This window comes from Oncorhynchus keta, chromosome 37 (assembly GCF_023373465.1).
Source record: "Oncorhynchus keta strain PuntledgeMale-10-30-2019 chromosome 37, Oket_V2, whole genome shotgun sequence".
In the NCBI taxonomy this organism is placed as follows: Eukaryota; Metazoa; Chordata; class Actinopteri; order Salmoniformes; family Salmonidae; genus Oncorhynchus; species Oncorhynchus keta.
The window spans coordinates 1,936,956-1,949,033 of NC_068457.1; positions in this window are offsets into that span (position 1 = coordinate 1,936,956).

A 12,078-nucleotide genomic window follows, 5' to 3' on the forward strand; every position below is an offset into this window, starting at 1 on the left:
TCCAATCTCTCCAAAAGAATGTGGTGATCGATGGTATCAAAAGCAGCACTATGGTCAAGGAGCACGAGGACAGATGCAGAGCCTCGGTCCGATGCCATTAAAATGTAATTTACCACCTTCACAAGTGCAGTCTCAGTGCTATGATGGGATCTAAAACCAGACTGAAGTATTTCGTATACATTGTCTTCAGGAAGGCAGTGAGTTGCTGCGCAACAGCCTTTTCTAAAATTTTTGAGAGGAATGGAAGATTCGATACAGGCCGATTAGTTTTTTATATTTTCTGGGTCAAGGTGTGGCTTTTTCAAGAGAGGCTTTATTACTGCCACTTTTAGTGAGTTTGGTACACATCTGGTGGATAGAGAGCCGTTTATTAGGTTCAACATAGGAGGGCCAAGCACAGGAAGCAGCTCTTTCAGTAGTTTACTTGGAATAGGGTCCAGTATGCAGCTTGAAGGTTCAGAGGCCATGATTATTTTCATCATTGTGTCAAGAGATATAGTACTAAAACACTTGAGCGTCTCTCTTGATCCTAGGTCCTGGCAGAGTTGTAACTGAGCTTTGAAGGAATACGCAGATTTAAAGAGGAGTCCATAAATTGCTTTCTAATAATCATAATCTTTTCCTCAAAGAAGTTCATGAATTTATCACTGCTGAAGTGAAAGCCATCCTCTCTTGGGGAATGCTTCTTTTTAGTTAGCTTTGCGACAGTATCAAAAAGGAATTTCGGATTGTTCTTATTTTCCTCAATTAAGTTAGAAAAATAGGATGATCGAGCAGCAGTAAGGGCTCTTCGGTACTGCACGGTCCTGTCTTTCCAAGCTAGTCGGAAGACTTCCAGTTTGGTGTGGAGCCATTTCCGTTCCAATTTTCTGAAAGCTTGCTTCAGAGCTCGGGTATTTTCTGTGCACGACTTTTGATGTTCCTTGGTTGGGGTCTGAGCAGATTATTTGTTGCAATTGCAAACGTAATAAAATGGTGGTCCGATAGTCCAGGATTATGAGGAAAAACATTAAGATCCACAAGATTTATTCCATGGGACAAAACTAGGTCCAGAGTATGACTGTGACAGTGAGTGGGTCCAGAGACATGTTGTACAAAACCCATTGAGTCGATGATGACTCCGAAAGCCTTTTGGAGTGGGTCTGTACGCTTTTCCATGTGAATATTAAAGTCACCAAAGATTACAATATTATCTGTATGACTAAAAGGTCCGATAGGAATTCAGGGAACTCAATGAGGAACGCTGTATATGGCCCAGGAGGCCTGTAAACAGTAGCTATAAAAAGTGATTGAGTAGGCTGCATAGATTTCATGACTAGAAGCTCAAAAGACGAAAACGTCATTTGTTTTTGTAAATTTAAATTTGCTATCGTAAATGTTAGCAACACCTCTGCCTTTGCGGGATGCACGGGGGATATGGTAGCCAGGTGTAGCCAGGAGGTGAGGCCTCATTTAACACAGTAAATTCATCAGGCTTAAGCCATGTTTCAGTCAGGCCAATCACATCAGGATTATGATCAGTGATTAGTTCATTGACTATAACTGCCTTGGAAGTGAGGGATCTAACATTAAGTAGCCCTATTTTGAGATGTGAGGTATCATGATCTCTTTCAATAATGACAGGAATGGAGGTGGTCTTTATCCTAGTGAGATTGCTAAGGTGAACACCGCCATGTTTAGTTTTGCCCAACCAAGGTTGAGGCACAGACACGGTCTCAATGGTGATAGCTGAGCTGACTACATTGACTGTGCTAGTGGCAGACTCCACTATGCTGGCAGGCTGGCTAACAGCCTGCTGCCTGGCCTGCACCCTATTTCATTGTGGAGCTAGAGGAGTTAGAGCCCTGTCTATGTTGGTAGATAAGATGAGAGCACCCCTCCAGCTAGGATGGAGTCCGTCACTCCTCAGCAGGTCAGGCTTGGTCCTGTTTGTGGGTGAGTCCCAGAAAGAGGGCCAATTATCTACAAATTCTATCTTTTGGGAGGGGCAGAAAACAGTTTTCAACCAGCGATTGAGTTGTGAGACTGCTGTAGAGCTCATCACCCCACCTCACTGGGAGGGGGCCAGAGACAATTACTCGATGCCGACACATCTTTCTAGCTGATTTCCACGCAGAAGCTATGTTGCGCTTGGTGATCTCTAACTGTTTCATCCTAACATCGTTGGTGCCGACGTGGATAACAATATCTCTATACTCTCTACACTCGCCAGTTTTAGCTTTAGCCAGCACCATCTTCAGATTAGCCTTAATGTCGGTAGCCCTTCCCCCTGCTAAACAGTGTATGATCGCTGGATGATTCGTTTTAAGTCTACTACTGCGGGAAAACTAGAGTTTTCAATTTGTCAGAGCTAATGGTGGGAAGCTTCGGCGTCTCAGACCCCGTAACGGGAGGAGTAGAGACAAGAGAAGGCTTGGCCTCTGACTCCGACTCGCTGCTTAATGGGGAAAACCGGTTGAAAGTTTCTGTCGGCTGAATGAGCGACACCGACAGATTCACACATGACGCAATCTCAATCGCACTCCACACTGCCCTTTCTCACTTGGACAAAAGACACACCTATGTAAGAATGCTGTTCATTGACTACAGTTCAGTGTTCAACATCATAGTGCCCACAATGCTCATCACTAGGCCAAGGACCCTGGTACTAAATACCTCCTTCTGCAACTGGATCCTGGACTTCCTGACGGGCTGCCCCCAGGTGGTAAGGGTAGGCAACAATACATCTGCCACGCTGATCTTCAACACCGGGGCCCCTCAGGGGTACGTGCTCAGTCCCCTCCTGCACTCCCTGTTCACCCATGACTGCTTGGCCAGGCACGACTCCAACACCATCATTCAGTTAGCTGACGACACAACTGTGGTAGACCTAATCACTGACAATGACGAGACAGCCTGTAGGAGGTCAGGGACCTGGCCATGTGGTGCCAGGACAAAAACCTCTTCCTCAACGTGAGCAAGACAAAGGAGCTGATCGTGGACTACAGGAAAAGTGGGCTGAACATGCCCCCATTCACATTGACAGGGCTGTAGTGGAGCGGGTCGAGATTTTCAAGTTCCTTAGTGTCCACATCACCAACAAACTATCATGGTCCAAACACACCAAGAAAGTAATTCAGAGTGCACGACAACATATTTTCTCCCTCAGGAAACTGAAAAGATTTGTCATGGGTCTCCAGATCCTCAAAATGTTCTACAGCTGCACCATCTAGAGCATCCTGACCGATTGCATCACCGCCTGGCATGGCAACTGTTTGCATCCGACCACAAGGCGCTACAGAGGGTAGTGCGTACAGGCCTGTAGATCACTGGGGCCCCGCTTCCTGCAATTCATGACCTATATACTGGGTGGTGTCAACGGAAGGCACAACAAATTGTCAAAGACTCCAGTCACACTGTTCTCTCTGCTACCACACGGCAAGTGGTACCGGAGAGCCATTTCTAGGTCCAAAATGCTTCTTAACTAGGGTATGTGGGAAGCTACAGTGTCCCACCTGGCCAACATCCAGTGAGATAGCAGAGTGCCAAATTCAAATTCAGAAATACTAATTATAAAAATTCAGAAAAGATACAACTATTTTACATTGGTTTAAAGATTAACTTCTTGTGAATCCAACCACGGTGTCAGATTTAAAAAATGCTTCCCGGCGAAAGCATACCTTACAATTATTTGAGAACATACTCCTGCAGACAAATCATTACAAACAGTAACCAGCCAAGTAGAAGAGTTACACAAGTCAGAAATAGAGATAAAATTAATAATTTACCTTTGATGATCTTTATATGTTTGCACTCAGAAGACATTAATTTATTCAATAAATGTTCATTTTGTTCGATAAAGTCTACTACATCTACTAATTATATGCATATCATATCTTCTGGGTGGGCCTGAGTAGAAGGCAGTTTAATTTAGGCATGCTTTTCAAAATATTGCCCCCTACCCTAGAGAAGTTAACAGCTTCTACTCACATGCCATAAGACTGTTTAACAACTATTTACATTACCCCTTTGTTTTTACACTGCTGCTACTCGCTGTTTACTATTTATGCATAGTCACTTTAGCCTTAGCTATATGTACAAATTACCTCGACTAAACTGTACCCGGCACATTGACTCGGTACCGGTACCCCCTGTATATAGCCTTGTTATTGTTATTTTATTGTGTTACTTTTTATTTTATTTTTTACGTTAGTTTATTTAGTAAAAAAATGTCTTACCAATTTGTTGAACTGCATTGTTGGTTAAGGGCTTGTAAGTAAGCATTTCATGGTAAGGTCTACTACACCTGTAGTATTCGGTGCATGTGACAAATCCAATTTGATTTGAAATGATAGGCTACCTGGCCTGCGCGCAAATGTAGGCATATAAATGTGCCATTTGGCGATCTAATAGTATTTCTGATTGTCTTAATACACCATCACTAATGACCTGTGGAGCTTCTCAAAGTAATGTTTTCTTCACCTCAAACAGCAAGCAAGCTAAATCTGTTTTTACATCCATAGAAAAGTACAATAGTTCCTCAATGTATATGAAAAATCTTTCCCGCTCTATCCCTTGCCATAACCACTCAGCATGAAACTGAAAAATGTCATGCTCTGATCCAGTGGAAATGTTATAAAATAGGCCTACCTGATTACTTCTCATCAGTGCTTAACTTGGACTGAAATAGGTTTCGGTCCTCATTTTGGGTGCTGGTACTGTTTATATTTAGGTGCAGGAGCTCCACAATACTTTTGAGTGAACATTCTATAAGAGGAACAGGAGCTCAAGCAGTAGAACATTTGAGGTGCTGATACTGAGCTCCTGCCCAAGTCAAGCAATGCTTCTTATCCCTTGCACAAATAGCCTACAGCTCTGTCTGTCCCAAGCCCAGAATATTTTATGCAATGTTGCAATTTCGCTAGCACAAGCTTCGGGCTGGACCCACAATGCTTCATGTTTGTTGCAGACAGACCATGTGTAGCCAATGTGATTTATAGGATATTCATTCTTATCAGGATATTTTCTACCTGCAGGCTGCAATGTTTTTATTTGTTGTCTTTCTGTAGGCTATTTTTACATAGATGGCAATGGCAATAGAAGTTACTTTTTAGATTTGAATTATTATCATTTACATTGATATAATTTTGATTAACCTCCACATGACATGTGAGATATGAAGACGTTATTATAAATTAAATTAAATTGTCACAAATTTCCCTGCTGCTCATTCCGTTCACCAGCTCTGGAGGACAACTTCACCGGCCTTCGAGGAGTCACTGAATTGGATCATTTACAACCAACCCCGGACTGTCTTGTCTCATCACACACACCTGGTTCACATTCCCCCTGATTAGTATGTGTATATATGTGCCCTCGGTTCCCCATTGTCCTTGTTGACTTTTGGTCCATGTCCTTTGATCTTGTGAGTACCTGTGGTCTGTTGTATCGGCTTGCATGTTAGTGTGCACTTGTTATTACGGGTCTTGTCTCGTGCATTTATTAAAGGTTTACACCTCGCTCTTGGTTTGGGTTGCAGCGCTTTGTTGTGTGTGTGTGTGTGGTAATTGAGGAGAGAGATCTTGCAGGTCGCTGGCTCCACCCCCAAGCTGTATATGGACTTCCTGCACCAACAAGGCAAGACAGTGACTCGTTAAGCCAGGGAGTGTTTGGCACCAGTAGCATTCTATTTGTGCTACTGGTGCCTGTTCATCAACTCAGCAAAAAAATAAACAGTCCTCTCACTGTCAACTGCTTTTATTTTCAGAAAACTTGTTATTTGCTTACAAATATTTACGCTAGATTCAACAACTGAGACATAAACTGAACAAGTTCCACAGACATGTGACTAGCAGAAATGGAATAATGTGTCCATGAACAAAGGGGAGGGGGGGTCAAAATCAAAATTAACTGTCAGTATCTGGTGTGGCCACCAACTGCATGAAGTGTTGCAGTTCCTCATGGACTGCACCAGATTTGTCAGTTCTTGCTGTGAGATGTTACCCCAGTCTTCCACCAAGGCACCTGCAAGTTCCCAGACATTTCTTGAGGGGAATGGTCCTAGCCCTCACCCTTCGACCCAACAAGTCCCAGAAGTGCTCAATGGGATTGAGATCCGGGCTCTTCGCTGGCCAAGGCAGAACACTGACATTCCTGTCTTGCAGGAAATCACATACACACAACGAGCAGTATGGCTGGTGCCATTGTCATGTTGGAGGGTCATGTCAGGATGAGCCTGCATGAAGGGTACCATATGAGGGAGGAGGATGTCTTCCCTGTAATGCACAGCATTGAGATTGCCTGCAATGACGTCAAGCTCAGTCCGATGATGCTGTGACACACCACCCCAGACAATTATGGAGCCACCACCTCCCAATCGATCCCGCTCCCGAGTACAGGCCTCTGTGTACCGCTCATTACTTTGACTATAAACGTGAATCCGACCATCACCCCTGGTTGTTTCCGGTGATGTCTGGTGAGAACCTGCCATTCAACGGGCCTACAAGCCCCCACCCTTCTGGTGTAACTCGGGCAGTTGTTGTTGCCATCCTGCACCTGTCCAGGTGTGATATTCAGATGTACCGATCCTGTGCAGGTGTTAAACGTGGTGTGCCACTGGGAGGACGATCAGCTGTCTGTCCTGTCTCCCTGTAGCGCTGTCTTAGGCATCTCACAGTGCGCACAATGCAATTTATTGCCCTGGCCACATCTGCAGTCCTCATGCCTCCTTGCAGCATGCCCAAGGCATGTTCACGCAGATGAGCAGGGAGCCTGGGGATATTTATTTTGGTGTTTTTCAGAGTCAGTAGAAAGGCCTCTTTAGTATCCTAAGTTTTCATGACTGTGACCTTAATTGCCTACCATCTGTAAGCTGTTAGTGTCTTAACCGTTCCACAGGTGCATGTTCATTTATTGTTTATAGTTCATTCAACAAGCATGGGAAAGTGTTTAAACCCTTTACATTATAGATCTGTGAAGCTAATTCGTAAAAATCCAATTATCTTCGAAAGACAGGGTCCTGAAAAAAGGATGCTTATTTGCAGAAATCATTCAGGTGTATTTTATTGGCTTTTGAAAATCTAAAGTCATGCTGTTGTTGCCTGAACTCACAGTCCAGTTCAAAGTGAATGATTGCAGGCCTGTGTGGCAAAGGGTTTATAATGGCATATATCAATTGTCAATTCTAGATACTCCCATCTCAAATACACCCCCTCCTGGGCAAGCTCACAGAGGGGAGTGAGCCTCTAGGTCATATACTAGGTCAAGATTAATGCAACATCAGAGGGATAATACAACGGTTCCAGACAATGCCATACTCCTCCCCCCAATGGGAAAAGGAGGGAGTGACTGGAGTACAGACATGGTGGAGCCCTTCACATGGTTTAGGAATAGCTACAGACACATTCAAATATGAAGACAATCCTGACCTCTCCCCTCTCTGGGCCCCAAGTGACTATCTCACATAAGCATATTATGTAAGTAAATAAAACAGCTTATTTATCATTGTTACCTAACTAATTCTGATTCAGCTACGACAGTTCCAGGTAGATCCCCAGAACCAAAAAGGGTTATACTATGGTGAGAGTGTAGATGGTTTTCAACCACAATCCACAATATGTAATAGATGTAAAGTTTTAAAAAATTCCAATAACAGATCATGGTCAATAATATCAAAGGCTGCACAGAAGTCTACCAATACTGCTCCCACAATTGTCTTATCAATTTCTTTCAGCCAATCATCAGTCAATGCGGTAGGTAGCCTAATGGTTAGAGAGTTGGGCCAGTACCCGAAAGGTTGCTAGATCGAATCTCTGAGCTGACAAGGTAAAAATGTTGGTACTGCACCTGAACAAGGCAGTTTACCCACTGTTCATAGGCCGTCATTGTAATTAAGAATTTGTTCTTAATCTTAACTGACTTGCCTAGTTAAATAAAGGTATATATGTCATGTTTTGTGTGGACCCCAGGAAGAGTAGTTGCTGTTTTTTCAACAGCTAATGGGGATCCATCCATATAAAATAGCATATACGACAAATACCGATATGACATAGGAGTGGCAACATAGTCCGCTACCATCGTCAGTAGCTTTCCATCTAAATTGACATTACCAGGTGGTTTCTCATTATTGATGGTAAGCAATATATTTTCCACCTCTCCCATGAACTTTAACATTTATAGTGCTTTTCTTTCATGATTAGGTATTTTATGCATTATGATGGCTCAGTTTGTTATTGGCATTTCATGCATGAATTTGCCCACTTCTCATTAAAATAATTGGCAACGTCAACAGTTTTGTGAATTAGTCTTTCTGCCCATAGTTTAATTTAAAGTACACAAGTTGTTTTCCATTATACTTATATAATTTCTTAGTTTCATAATATAATTTCTTATTTGTGTTCTGTTTAGTCACATAATTTATCAAGTATGCCAATCAGATGTGCAATCAGACTTATTAGTCACTCCTTTTGCTTCATCTTTATCAACCATAACAATTCTGTCAGTTTCGTAATAGGTGCATGTTTGTCAATAACCTGAATAAACAAATTAATAAGTGCAGAATCTGGATGATCCTCAGTACACACATCAGACTAACAATTTTTTATTTGTCACCTTCAACATAGGAATCACTACAGAACGTTTTGCATGATCTGTTGTACTGCTTTCACATAGGATTCGGTATGTTGGCTATAAAAACAATTGGGCAAAGTTTATTTTAAACAGGCTGTAGTGGGGTAATATTTATCATATGTGTATACATTGTCACGACTTCCGCCGAAGTCGGGTCCTTCTCCTTGTTCGGGCGGTGTTCGGTGGTCGACGTCACCAACCTTCTAGCCATCACTGATCCATTTTTCATTGGTTTTTGCTTGTCTTTCTTCACACCTGGTTCCAATCCCATCAATTACATGTTGTGTATTTAACCCTCTGTTTCCCCGCATGTCCTTGTCGGAGATTGCTTTGTTTGATGTGCTATTTTGTGTTGGTGTGCGACGGGTTTTCTACCCACTTTGTTCTCTTGCGCCTGACGTCCCTGCCACTGTCAGCGTCTGCAGTGTATAGGTGAGGACGGGGTCAAGTGCAGGAAACAGAACTGAGTAAAAAATAACATACTTTACTCTGGAAAAATAAACAGTACAATAAATCAACGTAGGGATAACAAACCCTAACACAAGACTAACACATAACAGGGAACAATCACGCACAAAACATAATGAGAATCAGAGGGTTGAATAGGGAAATAATCATAACATAATGGGAACCAGGTGTGTACAGTCAAGACATAACAAATGGACAAGGAAATGAGGATTTAAAGTCGGCGAAAGTACTCCCCCCTTGACGTGCGGCTCCAGCAGCGCGCCGACACCGGCCTCGGGGGTGACCCGGAGGACAAGGCACAGGGCGATCTGGGTGGAGAAGATTACATTTTTGTAGTAAGGAAGGGTCCAGTATGTCCTCCACCGGCACCCAGCATCTCTCCTCCGGACCATACCCCTCCCACTCCACAACGTTCTGAAGGTCCCTCGCCCGACGCCTAGAGTCCAGGACCCCCTTGATGTCCAGAGGGGGCGGAGGAACATCCCACACCTCAGACTGCTGGAGCGGACCAGCCACCACCGGCCTGAGGAGAGACACATGGAACAAGGGGTTAATACGATAATCAGGGGGAAGTTTAAACCTATAACATACATCGTTCAGTTGCCTACAGGACTTAAAATGACCCCACAAACCGCGGACCCAGCTTTCGGCAGGGCAGGCGAAGGGGCAGGTTTCGGCTCTTACTGCGTGGTGGTTGGCGCTCATCTTCTGTCGCCTGATGGCCCGTTGCAGGCGTACATGCGCTGCGTCCCAGGTTTCCTCCGAGCGCCGAAACCAATCATCCACCGCAGGTTCTTCAATCTGGCTCTGATGCCATGGTGCCAGAATAGGCTGATTACCTAGTACACACTGAAACGGAGACAGGTTAGTGGAGGAGTGGCGGAGAGAGTTTTGGGCCATCTCTGCCCACGGGATGAAAACCAACCACTCCCCCGGCCGGTCCTGACAATAAGACCGCAGAAACATACCCACATCCTGGTTAATAAAGAACCCTTTATCCTTAAAATAAATAAAAATCACTTGTATAATTAAAACTCTATAAAATAAAATAAAATTCCATATGTGAGCGTGCCTCTTTAAAATACCTTTGCACTAAAACAAATAGTCCTAACAAATGTTTTATGTGTGTATATTTGCAAACCTTAATGAATAAACAAAAACTTCCAGGCCTTTTTCAATTTAGTCGTTTATGGCCTCAATCTCACCCACTCTACCCAAGATTATAATCCCAGGAAACATCTAAAAGAGAGACAATAAAACTCCCATTCTCCCAGAAGAACACAAAACGCCTAACTCGCATTCACTATGCCACATCGATTCAGAAACTCAAAAGTGAACTATAAACCAAACCGAATGATAATTCCTCTTTACCTCAAATCATTAATCATAAGATTTAAACAACGTAAATGTATATGTATACTTATGTAAACATGCTACCCTTAGATACAATTAACCTGAAAACATTATGATCTAATGTATTACTTTTTCCCTCTGTCGCAAATGTCGTACATTTCTCAGTGTAAGAAATCAGTAATTTAATCCCAGATATTTAATAAAAATGTAAACGTATTCTCCCATGGCTCCTTCAATTTACATATTTTAGATAACTTCCATCCGTCCTGGAAGAAGGAACCCTACTTAAACACACCAGAATACAATGCTTAATTAAGTTAAATCAACTAAAATAAACAATAAACAGCAACCAAATAAACAAACCACTTTAATTAGCAAAAAACAAACTATACAAAAACTCCCTACTATAATGCTTCAGATGACAATATTACTTAGAGACTCATGTTTACATCTCAATAAAACAAAACACAGTCTGCATGTTCCTCAAGAAACAACAACTTGCCCCTGTTACAGATGTCTACAGATGTTACAGGGGAAAAGCTCAAATAACCAAATTCAACCTAGCTAATTTCCCAAAACATATGCAATTGTTTTTTACTATAGAGGTTGCTTTTCAACATTAATACCCTAACATTGTTCCACATAATGGAAACAGATTATAATGTTAGACTACGTAAACTTTCCTGCTCAAATTAACTGGTGTTACTTAAACAATCAAACCAGGAAACAATAACCATCAGAATCCATTATCACTATGTTTTACGATTCAGACATTCAGATCTCCCTTTCTCATAGCCAAATACAGTCCAAATAAACACTACAAATCAATGATGCCCACCTAGCGAATCTGCTGCTAGTTTTTAGCATCTTTCCTGACTACCCTGACGACTTACAGCTATTTTTAAAAATGTCTTTTGACATTTTTATCAACTTCTGAAAAGTGACTCAACAATAATGCACGCATTTTCCTTCTAAATGACACAAACAATTTTCTCCGTCACCCCCAGTCACAACATCATTTCCGGGGCGACAGAAGTGCCTTGCGAGTGATGTCATCAACAAGCGCTCAACCTAGACCCAAGCCGCAACGACTTTCAATGAATTGTAAATAATTGTTGGTTGTCTGTAGCAACAGTTCGATAAACCCAACCTAATTTACCAGATAATTGAATGTTCATTTCTCTACCTTAAGCTACCTCCAACGTCATTTTAGAGAATTTGGCTGTACGTCCAAACGGCCTCGCAACCGCAGATCCCGTGTATGGCATTGTGTGGGCGAGCGGTTTGCTGATGTCAACGTTGTGAACAGAGTGCCCCATGGTGGTGGTGGGGTTATGGTATTGGCAGGCATAAGCTATGGACAACAAACACAGTAACATTTTATCGATGGCAATTTGAATGTACAGAGCTACCGTGACGAGATCCTGAGGCCCATTGTCATGCCATTCATCCACCCCCATCACCTCATGTTTCAGCATGATAATGCATGGCCCCATGTCACAAGGATCTGTACACAATTTCAGGGAGCTGAAAATGTCCCAGTTCTTTCATGTCCTGCATACTCACCAGACATGTCACCTATTGAGCATGTTTGGGATACTCCGAATCGACGTGTATGACAGCGTTTTCCAGTTCCCACCAATATCCAGC